Source organism: Saccopteryx bilineata, chromosome 4, assembly GCF_036850765.1.
Source record: "Saccopteryx bilineata isolate mSacBil1 chromosome 4, mSacBil1_pri_phased_curated, whole genome shotgun sequence".
Classification (NCBI taxonomy): domain Eukaryota; kingdom Metazoa; phylum Chordata; class Mammalia; order Chiroptera; family Emballonuridae; genus Saccopteryx; species Saccopteryx bilineata.
Window position 1 is genome coordinate 23991009 of NC_089493.1, and position 21907 is coordinate 24012915.

Consider the following 21907-nt stretch of genomic DNA (forward strand, 5'->3'; position numbering starts at 1 on the left):
GTTAAATCCGAACCTCCAGTGTGATGGTATTAAGAGGTGGGAACTTTGAGAGGTGATTAGGTCATGAGGTTAGGGCCCTCATGAATAGAATTAGTGCTCTTATAAAAGAGGCCCCAGAGAGGTCCCTAACCCGGCTCCCATGTGAGGATGAGTAAAAAGACAGCCAGCTATGAACAGGAAGTGGTTTCTCACCAGACATCAAGCTGCTGGTGCCTTGATCTTGGACTTCTCAGCCTCCAGAACTGTGAGAAATTAATTTTTGTTTATAAGCCATCCAGTCTAATCCATATTTTATAGCAGCCCAAACAGACTAATACTAATGCTGTACACTAATCTTTCACCATCTATTTGACTATTCTGTTGCAATGAACATTTAGGGTATTTCCAGTGCTTTACTTTTATAAATAATGTGTCAGTAAATACCTCCATATGCTCATCTTTGACAACATTATTAAATAGATACCAATTAGATGTTAGACAACCAGGACTTTGGGGGAGACGTGAGGGCTAAAAATAGTTACACAGGACACACTGTACCCCCAAGTTCATCCAAAAAGTATCTGCTGAGCTTCTAGATGCCAGGTGCTATGCAGGCACCCTTCATATCAGCTTCCAGTGCTTCCCTGAATGTGTGCAGGCGGGCATCCTTTTATACAGTGAACGTGGTTTTGTCTTGTGTATCCAATTCTTACGAAATGGGAGAGAAGAGACAAGAGCTGGGTTGAAATATTGCTCTGTCTCAGCCTACCATAAAAGCAGCAGACAAGAAGAACCACTGCAGGGTAGTGTAAGGAGAGCACAGGGCCATTAGATAACACGGGACCCCAACAGATCATGGAGCATCCTGTTTTATCCAGTCCTCAGAACATGACTCCAGCCACCTGGGTGCATTTTCATCATAATGTATTCAAATCTTCAACTATTTACCCAGCATCAATTAGAGCCCATAATAACTCAGCTGTCACTCACTGAGCAGAACAGAGTAGGGGTTAGGAGTACAGGCTCTGCCTTTAAAAGAACAAGGCCAATCTAGAGGGAACAATCTGTAAGATAAGCAACAGAAGTAAAATGTAACACTGTAGCAAAGGGCACCATATGTGTAAAGAAGAAGGGGTATATATGCTTCTTTATCAGTCACATAGCTCTAAAAGGATTCATAAAAACCTGGTCAAAGTACCAGCGGGTCGGGCTGAGGCTAAAGAAGCAAGCAAGGAAAAATCATTTGCACATCATGCCCTAGAGTTTGGACTCTGTGTCTTGATCACTATTGGATGCCACATCAGTGACAAATAAGGGGACAGATATGGTTAAGTTTTTGTGTGAAGAATAAATTAGATGGCAAGACAGGTTAGGGAGACCAATTAGGAGGATGTGGGAGTAATCCATATTTCAAGGGACTGAATTAAAAAATGAGGAGTAGGGATGGAGAGGAGGAAAAGTGATTTTTAGACGAATCAGCTGAGCCTGATGCTGAAGGATGATGTATTTCAGTTTGGATCATTAAGAGGGGAATAACAGTTAACGTTTTTATAGCACTTGCTCCCCACTGAGTCCTGTTCTAGGTGCTTTACACAAATCGGCGCGTTCAATCCAGCCCACGAGATAGATGCGGTTGTGCTTTCTCGTTTTATAGATAAGGAACTGGGCCGCTCAGAGGTTAGATAACTTGTCTGAGGTGACACAGCAGCACATGGTGTAACTGACACCCCAAATCAAGGCAGCCCAGGGTCCGAGCCTGCCTGTGCTCTTGACCACTAGGCTTTGCGGCCCTGTCCATGCACACCGTTTAACAGGTAGACAAACAAACTAGGACAAGGAAAACAAAAGCAAACGACCAGGGAGGCAGAGAACAGCCTAGAGACTCACGGAAATACGGAAGGCCAGTGCCTGTCTCTTACCTCAGTTATAATTATACAATCATGTACAGCCGACCCATGAATAACATGATTTGAACTGCGTGGGTCGGCTTACACGCAGATGTTTTTTCAATCGATACAGTTGGCCTTTTGTATTCTGCAGGTTTCATGTCCCGGGATGCAACCAACACGGGTAGAAAGCCGTATTTTCACACTCTCATCGGCAGTTTCCCAACTGAGGATCAAAAATTCTGTTTTTCTTTTTAACCTAAAAATTTTTAATTCCAGTAAAATATGTATAGAATAAAATTTTCCATTTTAACCATTTTTGAGTATACAACTAGTAGCATTAATTACATTCACAATGTTGGGTAACCTAGCCATAATATGATTTATCTCCACTCTAGCCGAAACTAACCGAGCACCCTTTGACCTAACAGAAGGAGAATCAGAACTTGTATCCGGCTTTAATGTTGAATATGCAGCAGGTCCTTTTGCATTATTTTTCCTAGCAGAATATGCTAATATTATTATAATAAATATCCTCACCAATATTGGTAACCGTCACCGATACCAATTTCTAAAATTTTACATCTCCCCAAACCGAAACTCTATGCCTGTTAAACACTAACTCTCACTCCCTCTCCCCCACCTCCAGCCTCTGTCTCTAAAAATACTGTTTTGGATTCACAGTTGGTTGAATCCACAGGTGCAAATGGCCAGCTGTGGTTAAGTTTTAGGAGAGTCATAAGTTCTATGTGGCTTTTCCAGTGTGTGGGAGCCAGGGCCCCTCATCCTCCACACTGTCCAAAGGTCAACCGTAGATGGAGGAAAACGGGCCTGGCTTCGCTGGGAGGAGGAGGTACCTCCACACATAGCAGCTCTTTTATTTTTTATGGTTCTGTAAAATAACTGTTTTCATAGCCCTAACTTCTAGATACGGAAATTGAGACTCCGAGAAGCCAGGGGGCTCCCAAGGTCACAGAGGTAGTAAGGGACCCCACCAGTTTTCAGACCCGGATGTAGTCTGCATTCCATGCTTGGTCCACTGGAGTGCCGTCCACCTGCCCAGGGCTGTCTTAGGGTGGGAGGGGAAGTACAAGGACGGTCACATTCCTGCTCCCAGAGGCTCTGTAATCTTGTTGCTCAATTGAGGCTTTGACAAGTGAAAATGAAAGATTTTTATAAGACAGCGTAAAGGTCTGCACCTGGGTCAGGAGTACAGACTATGGGCACCTAGAGCAAGTGAGGAGGCATCACAGAGCTGGTGGACATGGGCTGGGTATTCAAGGACAGGTTGAGTATAAAAATGGGAGGCTACGGGGCATTTCCAGGCGCTGGGCCCTCCCCTGGGCGCTCTGAACCAGGGGTGGCTCTCTGCTGACATACTGTGACTATGTTGTTCTTCTAGGTCCCTCTGAGGAGCCACTCTTCCCCACTGGGAACCCACGTGGTTTGGAGAGGGCTGGCCTGTTCTTCCCACAGGTTGCAGCAGGGGTCACTTGATGCCGGCCTGGCCAATCACTGGGTTACATTTCCCCTGACCAACCCAACCCAATGAGACTTGGTCTCAGGTTTACGCTAGAACATTGGGAAGGAACAACTCTCCCTGGGATTGTGGCTCTACGAATGATGCTGGTCTGGGGATACCAGGGGCCATGTTGTAGAGAAGTCTGCCCGGGAGTGAAACCCACACTGAGGAAGGGGAACAGAGGGGGGAAGACATCTGATGATAATGTTTGAGCCCAGAGATCCAACCATGCCCGACTACAGACATCCTCAGGCTTCCGTTACTAATGCATTCCCTTCACCGTTTCCCTCAGTTTGAGTTGGGTTTCTGTCATTGGCAAGTGAGAGGGCTCTGGTTGTTGACAGAGCCCCAAAGGTGACAGTTAAACTCCAGAATTCCAAAGTTGGGGTCCGTCCGCCTTCCGCAAAGGACAGGACGTCAGGAGAGGTACAATGGGGTAAGGTCCATAAAAGAGACGAGGTCTGTGGGCTTTTTTGGAAGGTGAGATAGGTACAGACTTCACAGAAGTGGCTTTATTTTCAAGTGCATCTCAAGAGGGGGATAACGTCTTACCAGCTGACATTTGGAAAAGTGCACGCAGGAGGCAAGGGACCTCGCACGTGAAGGCAGAGACAGGGAAGCACACAGTCACGTTCCGGGCATCCCGCACGGTCCGATTCGGCTACCCGGTGGAGTGTGAGAAGTAAGGTTGCCAAGGTGCACCGGAAGGCCTCACATGCCAGGAGGTGTACATTCGGGGATGCTCGGGACACAGATATGACAGTTCCATGAGATCAGAGACGTGTTTTCCCCCAAGCCCTCTAGATGTGTTTGGATCTCAGGAATACCAGAGCCGCTCTCAGAATGTCTTAAAGCAGGGAAGGAGCTAAGTGCCCAGGTAAGAGGGGAGAGCCGTAACTTTGTTCTTTGGTCCCCACTCCGCCCTGCAGGAGACCAGACCATGTCCTCTGAGCCTAGATCCCCTCCTCCTGGCTCCTGCAGAGCCCAGGACAGGAGGTGAGCAGGGTCCTCACACAGGCACCTGCTACTGGAGGAGCTACCCCAGCCAGGGCCCCGTGAGGACACCCCAGCCCTGGGGGAGGGGAGCCGGCTCCCCTCAGCATCTCCTGCTGCGCTTAAACAGCACCTTGCAGCAGCCTATGACGAGGGGATGTGTCCCTGCTGCTTGAGTTAATTACAGTAATTATACCTGCTCCCTCTTCGGCTCTGTTCCCTTTGTTCCCAGTTTTCTGCCCGCTCATTTGCAAATCTAATCGCTCTGCGGATTGAGTTTTTAAAAAAGAGAGATGGCTGGAGAGACAAAGAGACGGAGCAAAAAGTGTGGGTGAGGGAGTGGGTTAGGAGAAGGGCCGGGGAGGAGACAGACAGAAGGAGAGGGGTGGAAAAGCAGAGATCGTCAGTGAAGAGAATAAACTGTGAGAGCAGGCCAGGCGCCTCTCCTCGCTGGGGAGTCCCGCAGTCACCCGCTGAGGCCTGGAAGGTAACACTGTGGAGACCCCGGCCCCTAGCCCTCCAGCCTCTCCACGGAGTCCCCATCTTCTCCCCAGACCTGGCTGGTTTGGTTCGGCACAAAAGACGGAGCTGAGAGGGCGGCAAATCCAAACAATACCAGCAGATATTCATGCTGCTTAAACACTGCTCTCCCCAGGGGGTTGTGGGATTTCACCCAGAACACCTGCCTGAAGCTGTACCCCAGTGTCTGATGGTGGAGACAGGGGGTGGGGCTCACGTAGGGAGCAGGAAGGAAGCAGACATATCTGTGAGGAGGGAAATCTGAGAGACAAGGGGTGAGTCTTTCCTCTCTCACCCTCAACACCATCCTGGAGACCATTAGGAAAGGTCCTGGCCCGAAGGTTTTCCAAACGTGCTCTGAGGAGCAGGAAGGTACCGTGGAGCACCCCCAGGGAGCAGGAAAGGACAATGGGCATGAAGGTGCTCACAACCCCTTTCACAGACTTTTGTTCAGTCTGTATATTGGGATGGGCTCCACCTACACTGTGGTTGAAAATAATACAAATTAAAAAGGAGGAGACTTCCCTGCTTTAAAAGGATTGGAAAACAACTAGCTGATTGAGTCCAAACTTCTCATCAGTCGGATAGGGGAAACTGAGGCTGAGAGGGGTCAAGTGGCCTGTCCTATATTATGTGACAATCAGATCACAGGCCTCTTCATTCCCAGTCAAGGGAGATTTTCACTACCCAATGGTGCTTGTCAGGGTGCCGGGGATGCCAGCAATCTTGCCAAAGCTCCTGGTTCTTGGGGGGCACTCTGGATGAGGGGTATGTGGCTGACAGCAGCATTCTGCCAAAAGTTCTCACTGACTCTAGGAATCCTCACTCCTCAGCCCTCTGATTAAGCCACCACCACCACCACTATTCCATCAAGAAGAGTCTATTTCTTCTCTTCTTGAGACTGAAAGGCCTTTGTGATGGCCACAAGGAACAAAAATATGGTGGAAGGGACAGTGTATGGCTTCCCAAGGTAAGTTAGAACTAAAGCAATGCAGCATCAACCTGCTGTCATTTTTAGGAAGTTCCCCATTGGAACCTAGCCGCCATGCTATAAGGAAGCCCAAGCTACAAGAAGAAACCACGTGTAGATGTTCCAGCAGAGCCCCACTGAAGGTTCCAGCCAACAGCCAGCATCAACTGTCAGGCAGGAGGGAGGGAACCTCCAGATAATTCCAACCCCTCCAGTGCTGAGTCACCCTCAGTCTCTGAAGCTTCCAGCTGAGACCCCACCATTCTGGAACAGAAACAAACCATTCTCATGGGGCCCCATCCAAATTCCTGACCAACAGAGTCTATGAGCACAGCAAATGGTTATTTCATACCACTCAGTTTTGGGGTAGTTTGACACATGGCAATGGACAGCTAGAACAGATAGTATGCAGAAGCTGAAGCTAATATTCCCCATGTAAAGTTAGATTTGGTGAAGCAAGCAACCAACAGCCAGAACTGATAGCACATATCCAATTCCTCATCTAGTATTTGGATTTACCTGCAGTACTTCCAATTTAGAGAATGTCAGAGTTCAGGTCATTTTGGAGGTGGAAATGGGAATGCAAGTGGCTGTCAACTCCTCACACTGGAGTCAGCCAATATTTACTGAGTCGTTACCATGAGTCAGACAGAGAACAGAGTCCCCGCCCTAGAGGAGCAGGTATAATTGGGGGGGGGGGGGGGCAGACACATCCACCCTGAGAAGTAATTATAAAGCAATGAGTTAAGTTGCTATTAAAAATAAAAGTACTGACGTCACGGAAATGGCGCCGTGAGCAGCGCGTCCGACAGCTCTCCCCTAAATCACAACAAATTTATCAACTAGAAACAGAAAAATTTATCCTCGGAGCATTCCGGAGTTCCACACAAACTGATAGCTAAAGGACTGTTATCACTTGAATCTGAGAGACGAGGGTGTGGAGAAATCTACCACAGGGACGTTCTTTCAAGCCGCAAGGAAGTGCGCCTGTGGTGAGTAAGCCCATATACTTGGGAACCGCGAGCTCCCGCGAGCCGCCGCCGCAAGCCGCCGCGAGCAACCACGCGCGCGCCCGGTCCGGTTGAGCACCGCTGACGTTCCCAGCGGCCCGCACACTGCGAGTGGGGGTCGCCGGCCACCGGTGCCCCGAGCGCCCCATTCGCGCGCGTGCCTTGGGCATTCCACGCGCCCAGGGCGCCCTGCTGGCCCGCACACCCAGGGGGCTCCATTATCCTGCGCCTGGTGCGGTCCAGCCGCCAGCAGCGGGGCGAGCGGGAGAGGCTTGGGAGATTCTCTCCGTGGGCGGGGCACCTCACCCAGCCATTCAAGCTAACAATCAAGCGTTGGGGGAGGGGCGCACGCAGGCAGCCTAAAATACCTTCGGGAGCTCAGCTGCGACCCAATCACTGAAATTAGCTTAACCCATGAAATCTGTGCACCCTTGGTTCTAATTGATAAGATCTCTCTCAGTTCAGCGATCCAAGACAAGAGGCGTGATATTTTTTAGTGCCTCTCGCTAAAGGGGTGGGGGCAACTTCTGATTGATAGAGCCTCCATATTCAAGGATAAACGCTAACAAGAAGGACTTGGCAGATAATAAGGTCTATACTACACTAGTCGCAAGCAGAGAATAGTGCCTCTTCTTCCCTGCAAAAACAGGCTACAAAGTGTGGAAAGCCTGGGTTGAGAGGTCCAACTAAATGATAGGCGCTGATCAGTCACCTTGACAACAATTGACTCCCACCCCCGCCTGATTACACTGGAGGCCCTGTCAGAGCCTTTCCCAAAGCCTTGCACTGAGTGGGGATAGAGTGGGGATTTCCCAGCTCTTTGAGCCTCTTACTCCCCAGGCAGAAGCAGTTGCAGCCTTATAGCTGGATCACCAGGCTGCTGATTCAGAAAGGGGGGACTAGGAAAGAGAATCCAGGAAAGCAAACTCTCTCATTGTTGAACCTTGCAAACGCCAACAAGCCTTGACTTCCAGCAAGACTAAAGCCAATTATATGACATTGCCATAGTATCCCATCAACTGCAAATCCCTACCTAAGAGTGACACAGGGGCAGAGCCTGGGGTACAGAGTCACTGACCAGGAAGAGGGAGAGAAAAGAAAAAGGAAGAAGTTAACCTCTCAAAATCAAGAAAAACCCACAGACTTTACAACTTGATCCACTAATTTTTTGTTGTTGTTGTTGTTGTTTGTTTCTTCTATCTTTTTGCCTTTATTTCCTCCACCTCAGTCCTTCTATTCTCTGTACACCTTATACTTCCCCTTTCTTGAACTACACTACTCATGAGTGTTGCATTTTATTTTTCTTCTTCATCCTCACCCTCCTTTAAGGTTATACTCCAAAACACTTAACTCTCACTCTCTCTTCTTTTGTTTTTTTGTTTTTTTGTCTTGCTTTATTTTGTTTTTTTCTCTTCCTATTTTATTTCTTCCTTTGTTTTTCTCTTTTTCTTATTTTTTCCTTTCTATTCGTTTTTTCTTTTCTCTTTTTACTTTCCTCCCATATAATCCTCAATCATGAACAAATTAGTTAATTTGGGACTCAAGGCTTTTTTTTGGCTTTATTTCTCTTTTTTGCTTTTGTTTTTTTTTTCTTCTTTGTTTATTTTTGTGGCATTTTGGGTCCTCCCAACCCAAGGTCTCCATTGTATTTAGTCTTCGCTCCACTTAATACAACAGATTTTTACTTATTATTTTTATTTTTTCTTCTTTATTATTCTTTTTTGGTCCTTTTTTCTGGTTCCCTCTTATCCCTCTCATTATATCTCTTAGTTGACCATCACTTACAAGCAAATCATCTTATGCTTGTCTAAGATTTTCTTCCTTTTTTTTTTTTTTTTTTTTTTGCATTTAGTAGGTCCCTACTCCCTTTTTTTTTGCCCCTTGAACTCTTCACCCCAAATCAGGCCCTCCATTATAGGCACGATATTTCCCTGAGGAGGGGAGAGGAGGGAAAGAGAAGAGAGAAAAAAAGGGGGAAATAATAAATTATTACTGTTTTTTTTTGTGGGGTGTTTTAACCTTTTTTTTTTTTTTTTTTACTTTTTACTCTTTATTAATTCTAATTAGTGCTATCAATAAGACCACCCTCAGATGCCGATAAGAAAGAGGAAATCAAATATTATGGATACAAAAGAAAGAGAGGTAACACAAATAGATCTGGAAAAATCTATGGAGAAAAGACTTAACATATTGGAAGCCTTGGAGCTAAATGACAGAGAATTTAAAATAGAAATCTTAAAAATACTCAGAGATATACAAGAAAACACAGAAAGGCAATATAGGGAGATCAGAAAACAACTCAATGAACACAAAGAATATATTACCAAGGAAATTGAAACTATAAAAACAAATCAAACAGAAATGAAAAACTCAATTCACGAGCTGAAAAACGAGGTAACAAGCTTAGCTAACAGAACAGCCCAGATTGAAGATAGGATTAGTGAAATAGAAGACAAACAACTTGAGGCACAACAGAGAGAAGAAGAAAGAGACTCAAAAATAATAAAAAACGAGAAAGCCCTACAGGAATTGTCTGACTCCATCAGAAAGAATAACATAAGAATAATAGGTATATCAGAGGGAGAAGAGAAAGAAAATGGAATGGAGAATATACTCAAACAAATAATAGACGAGAACTTCCCAAGCCTGTGGAAGGAACTAAAGCCTCAAATTCAAGAAGTAAACAGAACACCAAGTTTTCTTAACCCCAACAAACCCACTCCAAGGCACATCATAATAAAGATGACACAAACCAATGACAAAGAAAAAATTCTCAAGGCAGCCAGGGAAAAGAAGAGTACAACATATAAAGGAAGGCCTATTAGATTATCATCAGATTTCTCAGCAGAAACTCTACAAGCTAGAAGAGAGTGGACCCCAATATTTAAAGCCCTGAAAGAGAGGAACTTTCAGCCAAGAATACTATACCCATCAAAGCTATCCTTCAAGTATGAAGGAGATATAAAAACATTCACAAATACAGAAAAGATGAGAGAATTTATCAACAGAAAGCCCCCACTCCAGGAAATACTAAAGGGGGTTTTCCAACCAGATTCAAAGAACAAAAGAAAACAACACCACAAGTAACAGCTCCACCAAGAACACAATAAAACCAAACTTAAACTGTGACAACAAAGGAAAAAAAAGGGGGGAGAGGATGGAGATTAACAGTAGCAAAGGATGATGAAGTGCAGAAATACTTATAAGATAGGGTACCACAATGAATATGGTAGGTACCCTTTTCATTACTTAATGGTAACCACCCTTAAAAAAACCACCACAAAAACACTTGACTTAAAAAAGGTAGCAACAGAGGAAAGAAGTATGGAACACAAACAAACAAAAACAAATGATAGAAAAACAAAAGAGAAGAATCAAACTAGATACAAAACTAACAGAAAGCAATTTATAAAATGGCAGTAGGGAACCCACAAGTGTCAATAATTACACTAAATGTAAATGGATTAAACTTACCAATAAAAAGACACAGAGTAGCAGAATGGATTAAAAAAGAAAATCCAACTATATGCTGCCTACAAGAAACACATCTAAGCAACAAGGATAAAAACAAATTCAAAGTGAAAGGCTGGAAAACAATACTCCAAGCAAACAACACCCAAAAAAAAGCAGGCGTAGCAATACTCATATCTAATAATGCTGACTACAAGACAGAAAAAGTACTCAGAGACAAAAATGGTCATTTCATAATGATTAAGGGGAAGTTGAATCAAGAAGACATAACAATCCTTAATATATATGCACCAAACCAAGGAGCACCAAAATATATAAGACAGCTACTTATTGACCTTAAAACAAAAACTAACAAAAATACAATCATACTTGGAGACCTCAATACACCGCTGACGGCTCTAGATCGGTCATCCAAACAGAGAATCAATAAAGATATAGCGGCCTTAAACGAAATACTAGAACACCTGGATATGATAGACATCTACAGGACACTTCATCCCAAAGCGACAGAGTATACATTTTTCTCTAGTGTACATGGAACATTCTCAAGAATTGACCATATGTTGGGCCACAAAGACAATATCAGCAAATTTAGAAAAATTGAAATTGTACCAAGCATATTTTCTGATCATAAAGCCTTGAAACTAGAATTCAACTGCAAAAAAGAGGGGGAAAACCCCACAAAAATGTGGAAACTAAACAACATACTTCTAAAAAATGAATGGGTCAAAGAAGAAATAAGCGCAGAGATCAAAAGATATATACAGACAAATGAAAATGAAAATACGACATATCAGAATCTCTGGGATGCAGCAAAAGCAGTAATAAGAGGAAAGTTCATATCACTTCAGGCCTATATGAACAAACAAGAGAGAGCCGAAGTAAACCACTTAACTTCACACCTTAAGGAACTAGAAAAAGAAGAACAAAGACAACCCAAAACCAGCCGAAGAAAGGAGATAATAAAAATCAGAGCAGAAATCAATGAAATAGAGAACAGAAAAACTATAGAAAAAATCAATAAAACAAGGAGCTGGTTCTTTGAAAAGATCAACAAAATTGACAAACCCTTGGCAAGACTCACCAAGGAAAAAAGACACAGGACTCAAATAAATAAAATCCAAAATGAAAGAGGAGAGATCACCACAGACATCATAGATATACAAAGAATTATTGTAGAATACTATGAAAAATTATATGCCACCAAATACAACAATCTAGAAGAAATGGATAAATTCCTAGAACAATACAACCTTCCTAGACTGAGTCATGAAAAAGCAGAAAGCCTAAACAGACCAATAAGCAGGGAGGAAATAGAAAAAACTATTAAAAATCTCCCCAAAAATAAAAGTCCAGGCCCAGACGGTTATACTAGTGAATTCTATCAAACATTCAAAGAAGACTTGGTTCCTATTCTACTCAAAGTCTTCCAAAAAATTGAAGAAGAAGCAATACTTCCAAACACATTTTATGAGGCCAACATAACCCTCATACCAAAACCAGGCAAGGATGGCACAAAGAAAGAAAACTACAGACCAATATCTCTAATGAATACAGATGCTAAAATACTAAACAAAATACTGGCAAACCGAATACAACAACATATTAAAAAAATAATACATCATGATCAAGTGGGATTCATCCCAGAATCTCAAGGATGGTTCAACATACGCAAAACGGTTAACGTAATACACCATATCAACAAAACAAAGAACAAAAACCACATGATCTTATCAATAGACGCAGAAAAGGCTTTTGATAAAATACAACACAATTTTATGTTTAAGACTCTCAACAAAATGGGTATAGAAGGAAAATATCTCAACATGATAAAGGCCATATATGATAAACCATCAGCCAACATCCTATTAAACAGCATAAAACTGAGGACTTTCTACCTTAAATCAGGAACAAGACAGGGTTGTCCACTCTCTCCACTCTTATTCAACGTGGTGCTAGAAGTTCTGGCCAGAGCAATCAGACAAGACAAAGAAATAAAAGGCATCCATATCGGAAAAGAAGAAGTAAAGCTATCACTTTTTGCTGATGATATGATCCTATACATCGAAAATCCGAAGGACTCCACAAAAAGATTATTAGAAACAATAAACCAATACAGTAAGGTCGCAGGATACAAAATTAACATACAAAAGTCCATAGCCTTTCTATATGCCAACAATGAAATATTAGAAAACGAACTCAAAAAAATAATCCCCTTCACGATTGCAACAAAAAAAATAAAATACCTAGGAATAAACATAACAAAGAACGTAAAGGACCTATATAATGAAAATTACAAAGCATTGTTAAGGGAAATCGAAAAAGATACAATGAGATGGAAAAATATTCCTTGTTCTTGGATAGGAAGAATAAATATAATCAAAATGGCCATATTACCCAAAGCAATATACAAATTTAATGCAATTCCCATCAAAATCCCTATGAGATTTTTTAAAGAAATGGAACAAAAAATCAGATTTATATGGAACTATAAAAAACCCCGAATAGCCAAAACAATCCTAAGGAAAAAGAATGAAGCTGGGGGCATTACAATACCTGACTTTAAACTATATTATAGGGCCACTATAATCAAAACAGCATGGTATTGGCAGAAAAATAGACACTCAGACCAATGGAACAGAATAGAAAGCCCAGAAATAAAACCACATATATATGGTCAAATAATCTTTGATAAAGGGGCCAACAACACACAATGGAGAAAAGAAAGCCTCTTCAACAAATGGTGTTGGGAAAACTGGAAAGCCACATGCAAAAGAATGAAACTCGACTACAGCCTGTCCCCGTGTACTAAAATTAATTCAAAACGGATCAAAGACCTAAATATAAGACCTGAAACAATAAAGTACATAGAAGAAGACATAGGTACTAAAATCATGGACCTGGGTTTTAAAGAACATTTTATGAACTTGACTCCAATGGCAAGAGAAGTGAAGGCAAAGATAAATGAATGGGACTACATCAGAATTAAAAGTTTTTGCTCAGCAAGAGAAACTGATATCAAAATAAACAGACAGCCAACTATATGGGAACTGATATTTTCAAACGACAGCTCAGATAAGGGCCTAATATCCAAAATTTACAAAGAACTCATAAAACTCAACAACAAACAAAAAAACAATCCAATAAAAAAATGGGAAGAGGACATGAACAGACACTTCTCACAGGAAGAGATACAAATGGCCAACAGATATATGAAAAGATGCTCAGCTTCATTAGTTATTAGAGAAATGCAAATCAAAACTACAATGAGATACCACCTCACTCCTGTTAGATTAGCTATTATCAAGAAGACTGGTAATAGCAAATGTTGGAGAGGCTGTGGAGAAAAAGGAACCCTCATTCACTGTTGGTGGGACTGTAAAGTAGTACAACCATTATGGAGGAAAGTATGGTGGTTCCTCAAAAAACTGCAAATAGAACTACCTTATGACCCAGCAATCCCTCTACTGGGTATATACCCCAAAACCTCAGAAACATTGATACGTGAAGACACATGTAGCCCCATGTTCATTGCAGCACTGTTCACAGTGGCCAAGACATGGAAACAACCAAAAAGCCCTTCAATAGAAGACTGGATAAAGAAGATGTGGCACATATACACTATGGAATACTACTCAGCCATAAGAAATGATGACATCAGATCATTTACAGCAAAATGGTGGGATCTTGATAACATTATACGGAGTGAAATAAGTAAATCAGAAAAAAACAAGAACTACATGATTCCATACATTGGTGGAACATAAAAATGAGACTAAGAGACATGGACAAGAGTGTGGTGGTTACCAAGGGTGGGGGGGGGAGGGAGGACATGGGAGGGAGGGAGGGAGAGAGTTAGGGGGAGGGGGAGGGGCACAGAGAACTAGATAGAGGGTGACGGAGGACAATCTGACTTTGGGCGAGGGGTTTGCAACATAATTTGATGACAAAATAACCTAGACATGTTTTCTTTTCTTTGAATATATGTACCCTGATTTTTTAATGTCATCCCATTACCATTAATAAAAATTTATTAAAAAATAAATAAATAAATAAATAAAAGTACTTTGGGAGTTCTTTGGAAACCGGAATGTCAGCCTCAAATTTTTTGTATCCTGGGATGCTACCTATGCACTCAGAGGTATAAATGCTACTCACCTTGTGGTTTTCAGCTCTTGGCATCAAAACTCCATAGTCCAGTCCTTGGAATAAAAGGCCTGTGGTGCATCCTTGCTTAGAAAAAGTGAAGGGCTTAATGAATGTATTTATTTTATAAAACCCTGTGAAAGAGAATGTTAGTTGTTCCCCAAAATCTACTCTCCCATTCTCCAGAATAATAGGACCCTCGCTTTTTTGCTGGGTTTCATGACCCCCTGGAGTTAGGATTATGTTTTTCAGTCTCCCTCTCTTTGAAGCTGTCCGTGGCGATGTGACTGGTGGGGTGCATGGTGGGTGACGCAGGGAACCACTGAATTGTATCCTTAAGGCCAGGGGAAGCGCCCTTCTGGGTGCCACTTTTGCCTCCTTCCTGGCTGGAACGAGGATGTTGTGTTTAGCTATTCTGGGATGATAAGATGAGAGAAACACCTTACAAATGGCAGCACTTGGGTCCCTTGCACCATGGAACCCCATTCCAACTCTGGCCTGGCTAGTAACAGACTGTTAGATGACAAAAACTAAATAAACCCTAGTCTTATCTAAGACACTATTATTTGAGGGGTCTCTGTTACTAAATCAAATCCTACCCCAAAAAGTCCGCTAACTTATTCAATAGCTCTTTATTCATTTCCATATGTACACAAACGCACGCACGCACGCACGCACGCACGCAAGCGCACTGTGCCCTAGCCCCCAGTAGATACTCAAGAAGTAGCTGAGGAAACTGTTGGATGAGATCACTTGCACATTACTGCATTGCTGCTCCCTGCTGCCTGGGGTACCATCTCACAAGGGCATGAGCTCAGGCTTTCCCATGGGGTTCTGATGCCCCTGAGGGTACCTGGTGGTACATCAAGTGATATGCAAATCAGCACTTCCCTGGAGACCATTTCACTCAAAGATTTGGTGAGAAGGGTTTTGGATTGTTTATCTCTTAAAAGGTCCGGTCACATGAACAAGACACAAGCTGCAAATTTCCCCTTTTTTGTGTCAGTCAATCTTGGACTTCTTGTGAGCACCAGGAAAACAGGAAATGTTTATGCGCAGGGAGCAACTGAAAAGTTGTTCTTTCTGTTTTATCACGGACGCCTCAGCAGTACCCAGATGAACAGGGCTATGACTTTAAGGAGAGGGGATTACGCCAGCCTTTCCCTCCACATGCTCTGTTCATGGATGTTACATGGGGGAAAGAAAGGAAAACTTTCATGGTCAAGTGAGTTTGGGCAAAGCTGAATTTAAAAAAAAAAAAAAAAAGATAAACAAGTTTCTTTGCTGTGCGATTTCTTGGTGTTTTCAATATAGTAATGTGAATTATAAATCTCCAACAAGTCGCCCACAGTACATCTCCACATAGACAGTTTCATGGTGCAGCATTTCCAAGGCACTCACTTGCTGAATTATGTAAATGTAACTGTTTTCATTGTCAGTCACTCTGCCAGAGTGGAGGAGCAGAGACGTTTTAACTTATCAAACTCTGGAGTGGGTAATATGCCAAACCAACCCTCTGACATTTTGCCCTTTCCCACCTCCCATTCTTCCATTTGTAATAGTTTTATGTACCAACATGGTTAAGCGATCATACCCAGTTATCCAATCAAACGCTAATCAAGGTGTTGTGTGGAAAGTGCTTTGTAGATGCAGTTAAAGCCTCATCCAATCAGTTGAAATTCTTTGCGAGCAAAACCAAAGTTTCCCCAAGGAAGAAGAAAATCTCTAAAATTTCTGCACCCAAATTAGAAAAAATGTCAGTGAGGATTAATTGAATGACATGCAAAATCAAATAAGCACATCTAAACATTGCTTGAAGCCCTATTAAGAGGTCAGGTTCAGAATTTTCTAGGAGGATGAAGTTCATGTATTGAGAAAATATGTGGTAAACCTTGCTCTCTCTATATTTGTCCCAATCTGTTTTCACATAAGCAGCCAAGCTAAAAAGGGCAGCCTTACTAAACTTATTCATATAAGCAGACATTAATGGACTCAAAATCGTTTTTTTTAAATGGTCCAAAAAACTAGAGATAACTAAAATCTCCTTCTTCTATTTTAAATAATCTCATAGCATGGTTTTTTTCTGATCATAAAAATAATGCAGACTTCTAGGTAGAATCATCTGAGTAGAACAAGAACAAACTCTCTTCACATACTCAATGAAATAAAGCAAAAATGTGAGACACCCACAAAAAAGGCATGAGCGGCAACCAACGAAGGAAAGGGGCAGAACTTGCGCCACAGAATTCCAAAACAGCAGCGAGGAAAAGAAACAGAATGTCCTGCTGTGACCTGAATGCTTTCTTACATCACTCTTAACAAGAGCAGAATGTAGGGAAGTAATTTAGTCCAAAGATTCCTGAGAATTCTCACAAACACCCTACAATGTGGGGAGGCATGACCTGAGAGCATTAAGTAGATCTAGGAAAAGCTTTGGAAAAATGCCATTGAAGTAGCAACCCCTTCATCACCTTGTGGGGCCTCAGCAGAGGCAGAAAGAGCCAACAGGATTTAGCATCTTTCCAGGGAGAGAGATAACAGGAAAAGAAAAGATTACCGACAAATGCAACAGTTGGGAAAAATATGTCACCCAAGAAACAGAGATTGTTTCCCCGTGAGAGCTTTATTCTAGAGAAAAACTTAATAAAATATAAAATCAATACACAGGAGATGATAGAACAATAAAATGAAATTACAAGAAATTTCACAGAGCTAAGGAAACAAATTGTGAACCAAAATAACTTATTACAAATCTAATAAATAAATTAGAAACAGCTGAATGACATGATGAAAAACTAGAATGGATAAGATTGGGGGAAAGCATGATATAGTCCCAGTGAATGAGGAGAAAATAAAACAGATGAAAGCAATTAGATAGGGAATGATAAAAGTAAAGAACAAGGATTGTCAAACTTAAGGATAATTGGTGCCACTAAGGTTTAAAAAAAATAAAATCAATAAAAAATTCTGAAACATAATATAGAAAAATTTCACTGGAATGAAAAAAAATCAGCAAATCAAAATGGTACCCCATATATACAAGAGTAATTATTCTAGAATAAAAGACATCAAGATATAGCCTAGTTCAAAAATTAATGAATGGGACTACATCAGACTAAGAAGTTTTTGCTCAGCAAGAGAAACTGATAACAAAATAAACAGACAGCCAACTAAATGGGAAATGATATTTTCAAACAACAGCTCAGATAAGGGCCTAATATCCAAAATTTACAAAGAACTCATAAAACTCAACAACAAACAAACAAACAATCCAATAAAAAAATGGGAAGAGGACATGAACAGACACTTCTCACAGGAAGAAATACAAATGGCCAACAGATATATGAAAAGATGCTCAGCTTCATTAGTTATTAGAGAAATGCAAATCAAAACTACAATGAGATACCACCTCACCCCTGTTAGATTAGCTATTATCAACAAGACGGGTAATAGCAAATGTTGGAGAGGCTGCGGAGAAAAGGGAACTCTCATCCACTGTTGGTGGGACTGTAAAGTAGTACAACCATTATGGAGGAAAGTATGATAGTTCCTCAAAAAAAACTGCAAATAGAACTACCTTATGACCCAGCAATCCCTCTACTGGGTATATACCCCAAAACCTCAGAAACATTGATATGTAAAGACACATGTAGCCCCATGTTCATTGCAGCACTGTTCACAGTGGCCAAGACATGGAAACAACCAAAAAGCCCTTCAATAGAAGACTGAATAAAGAAGATGTGGCACATATACACTATGGAATACTACTCAGCCATAAGAAATGATGACATCAGATCATTTACAGCAAAATGGTGGGATCTTGATAACATTATAAGGAGTGAAATAAGTAAATCAGAAAAAAACAAGAACTACATGATTCCATATATTGGTGGAACATAAAAACGAGACTAAGAGACATGGACAAGAGTGTGGTGGTTACCAGGGGTGGGGGAAGGGAGGACATAGGAGGGAGGGAGGGAGAGAACTAGGGGGAGGGGGAGAGGCACAGAGAACTAGATAGAGGGTGACGGAGGACAATCTGACTATGGGCGAGGGGTATGCAACATAATTTAATGACAAGATAACCTAGACATGTTTCTTTGAATATATGTACCCTGATTTATTAATGTCATCCCAGTAACATTAATAAAAATTTATTAAAAAAAAAAAGATATAGCCTAGTTAAGTTAGTGAACATCAAAGAAAAAGTATAATCCAAATAAATAAGTCATGGTAGACCTCATGAAGACACATCCTATTTAAAGTATTAGACCTCAGAGATAAAGAAAGAATAAACAGAATAAACTCCAGGTGAAACATCAGACTGGCTTCTGACTTCAAACAGTAACACTCAATACCTGCAGAGAGCAAGTAGATGTCTACAATGATCTGAGGGCAAGAGAATTTGACATAATTGCAAATTGCAACAGATTGTTTTTCAAATGTAAGGTCTTAATCAGATGTTCTCAAACATGATAAAACACAGGAAATAGAGAACCCTAGTACCTTTAAAAAAACACGCAATGAAACAAGAAGAGAAGATGAGGGCAATGAGTGCATTAGATAAACAGCTCAGGAAGATCCCCTGGGCCTTAGATTTCTGGCCCAGGACCCCATGTGGAGGTTTTCCCTTCTCTGGGAACAAAATGAGACCAATAGACCATGAGCCCTGATTTCAGCCAATGTGTGCCGATTGCATCTGGATGGAAGCAAATTGAGGCTACCTGCAAAGTCCTCTGCCGCCTTTTGGTGTGGACTCCTGCTCGCTTAGTCACTTACATATATATCCGTCTCTGATATGAAATCAGGCAAAATGGAGTTGTCATGGGATTTTCATCTGGGCCCACAATGACTGCCCTGCAGAAAGGAACTAAAATCAGGAAGTACCCTTCATTTCATGGGAACAACTTCACTGCAAACCCTGCTGTAGGTTCCCAGCTGCGCATAACCAAGGCTAGCTCTGGAGTCCAGGACCTCCAGACAATAGGTGTTCCCACCTCCAGAAACAAGCTGGGAGCAGGGTGGCTAGTGGCGTCTAGACATTGTCTGCGTGCTGCATTTGATCAGGAATAAAAGGCACGTGTAGTCCTTCTCCTCATCGCTCATCTCTCTCCTAAAGTGCTGATATCGCCACCTCACTGCAAGAAAAAGGATTTATTATGGCACATCTGGCCTGGTGGGGAGGCATCTCAAGCTGGAACACCCCCCTCAACACCCTGAATGTAGTGACAGACCCCCCAGAGTGTGCCCCTTGGATGAAATGTGCTTGCCAGTTAAACTGTCCTCTGAGGCAGCCTCCTGCTTCCTGACAGATGAGAGAGTAAGGGACATGAACCTAACTCGAGAGGCAGGATAGCAGGGTGGTTAGGAAAGCCCTGGCACAAGATGGCCCGGGTTTCATCTCCTCTGCCGCTTCCTGTATGCCTTCAGGCAATTTCCTTTCATCCATCTGTGCTTCAATTTCAACATCTGTAAAATGAGGCTAATAGTAGTACCTACTTCATAAGGGACGGCTAAGGCTTAAATGCTCATTCATGAAGTGCACTTAGAAAAGCACCTGGCACATAGTAAGCTCAGTAAAATGTTAGCTACGAGTGTTAATTCTGGGAGAGAGTAATCTAAAAATGTGCATGTGTACGTACACACACACACACACACACACACACACACACACACACGATGCCATCCTGGGAAGGAAGGCTTCTCTGCCCAGGAGCTGAAAACGAGCAAATGTTTCCTCTCATAAAATGCTCTGAGAAACTGGAATTGGAGTGTAGGGGACTAGGGTTTCTTCTTGGGCTGCTAAAAGCTCCTATGCCCCAGCCCCAAGATTCGGGACATGGACCAGGACAACATCCTCTCTCTTCAGGTCTGGTGGGCATTACATCGATTTTGTCAAGAGCTTTGTCACTTACAAAAGGACCTCCTGCCTTCCATTGAAGTGTAATTATTCCCATTTTCAAATGGGAAGGCTAAGGCTCAGAGCAGTCGAGTGGCTTTCCCAACTTCATAGAGTTTGAAGTAGATGGGCTGTAATACAAATCCATTCTTCTGCCTCCAAACCAATACCTTCTGCCTTGTGTACGTGTCCTGTTGTCTCTCTCATAACTCTATCTGTGTGTCTCTGTCTTTTGTCTTTGTGTTTGTCCATCTGCTGTCTGTTTGGCTGTCTCTTTCCTCACGTTTTCTTCTCTCGTATTCATTTCCCCTATCCTTTTCGTCTTTCTTCCCAGTTCATACCTTAGGTTCCCCACAATCCATTGAAAACGAAGGAAAGGGCTCAGAGCAAATAGCAGCCCAGGTGACCAGCAGAACTGAGACTGAGTTCTGGGTGCAGAGATACAGGACGAGTTTGTTACTCCAGAGATAAAAGCAGAAGGGCTGCTCATAATAGGGACAGAGGGAAGCGCCCATTACAAGAAGCAGTCCCCCAACCATCCTGTCTTCTTTCCCATTTCCACTCTACCTTTATCACAATCCTCTGTCCTGACCACTCTGCCAGACCCAGTGTGCATTCCGAGGGGAGAGAAACCCAAAGAAAGTGGCGGTAGTGGCATCTCCGAGGGAAGGGAGAAGTGGCTCTGGCAGCCACAGAACTGAAGCCCGTGCAGTTTCCTTCTAGAGAATTGTGTGTCTGTTTAGGGGAGGAGAGCACATGACTCAGAGCCTCTGAAATGGCAGTCCACGCCATGGACACATCTTTTTCCCTCCCCACAGTAATGACCAACCACTACCAACTGGGCAGAGAAAGGGTGCCACCTCCTGGTTAGACACGAGTTTAGGACCTATATACACGCATTTGACAACCCAAGTCACCCCTTCTGAAGTGCAGCTAGAGCTCATTCTTCAGTGCCGTGCACGACAGTAAGCCACTCACCGATGGCTCTGCCCAGGCTTTGGAAATTAGAAGACCCCGCCAAGCCACGGCAAAACGACGCTGCCTCCACGCAGCACTTAGGGTCAGCAAGATCACTGCCTTTATCAGGACAGCCATGTTTAGCGGGACAACTGCCTAAGTATTGGGTTGTATTTGCCATTTAGTTTTAATAACTAGGAAAAGGAGGGGAAGGTGTTGGTACTAGTGTGCAAGTCTCATAAATGTAAGACAGTGGAGACAAAGGTGAATCATTAGCCTTGCCTGGCCAGCCCGTGTCCTCCAGCCAGCCAAGTCTGTGTTCAGCCGCGAAGGGAAAAGCAGTAGCAACAGACGCTGTGATGTGCTAGAAATAGAGCAACAAAGGTTAGATCGAAAAGGCAGGATGCAATTAGGGATTATATAATTTGATCAGAATACCCTCGATAACACATAAGGCTATTGTTCAGCTTTCAGACATGCTGCTCCCAAATGTCTTCAAAAGCATAACAAAAGCAAAGATGGCAGCACCCTCCTGGCGCATGGTACAGACAACAC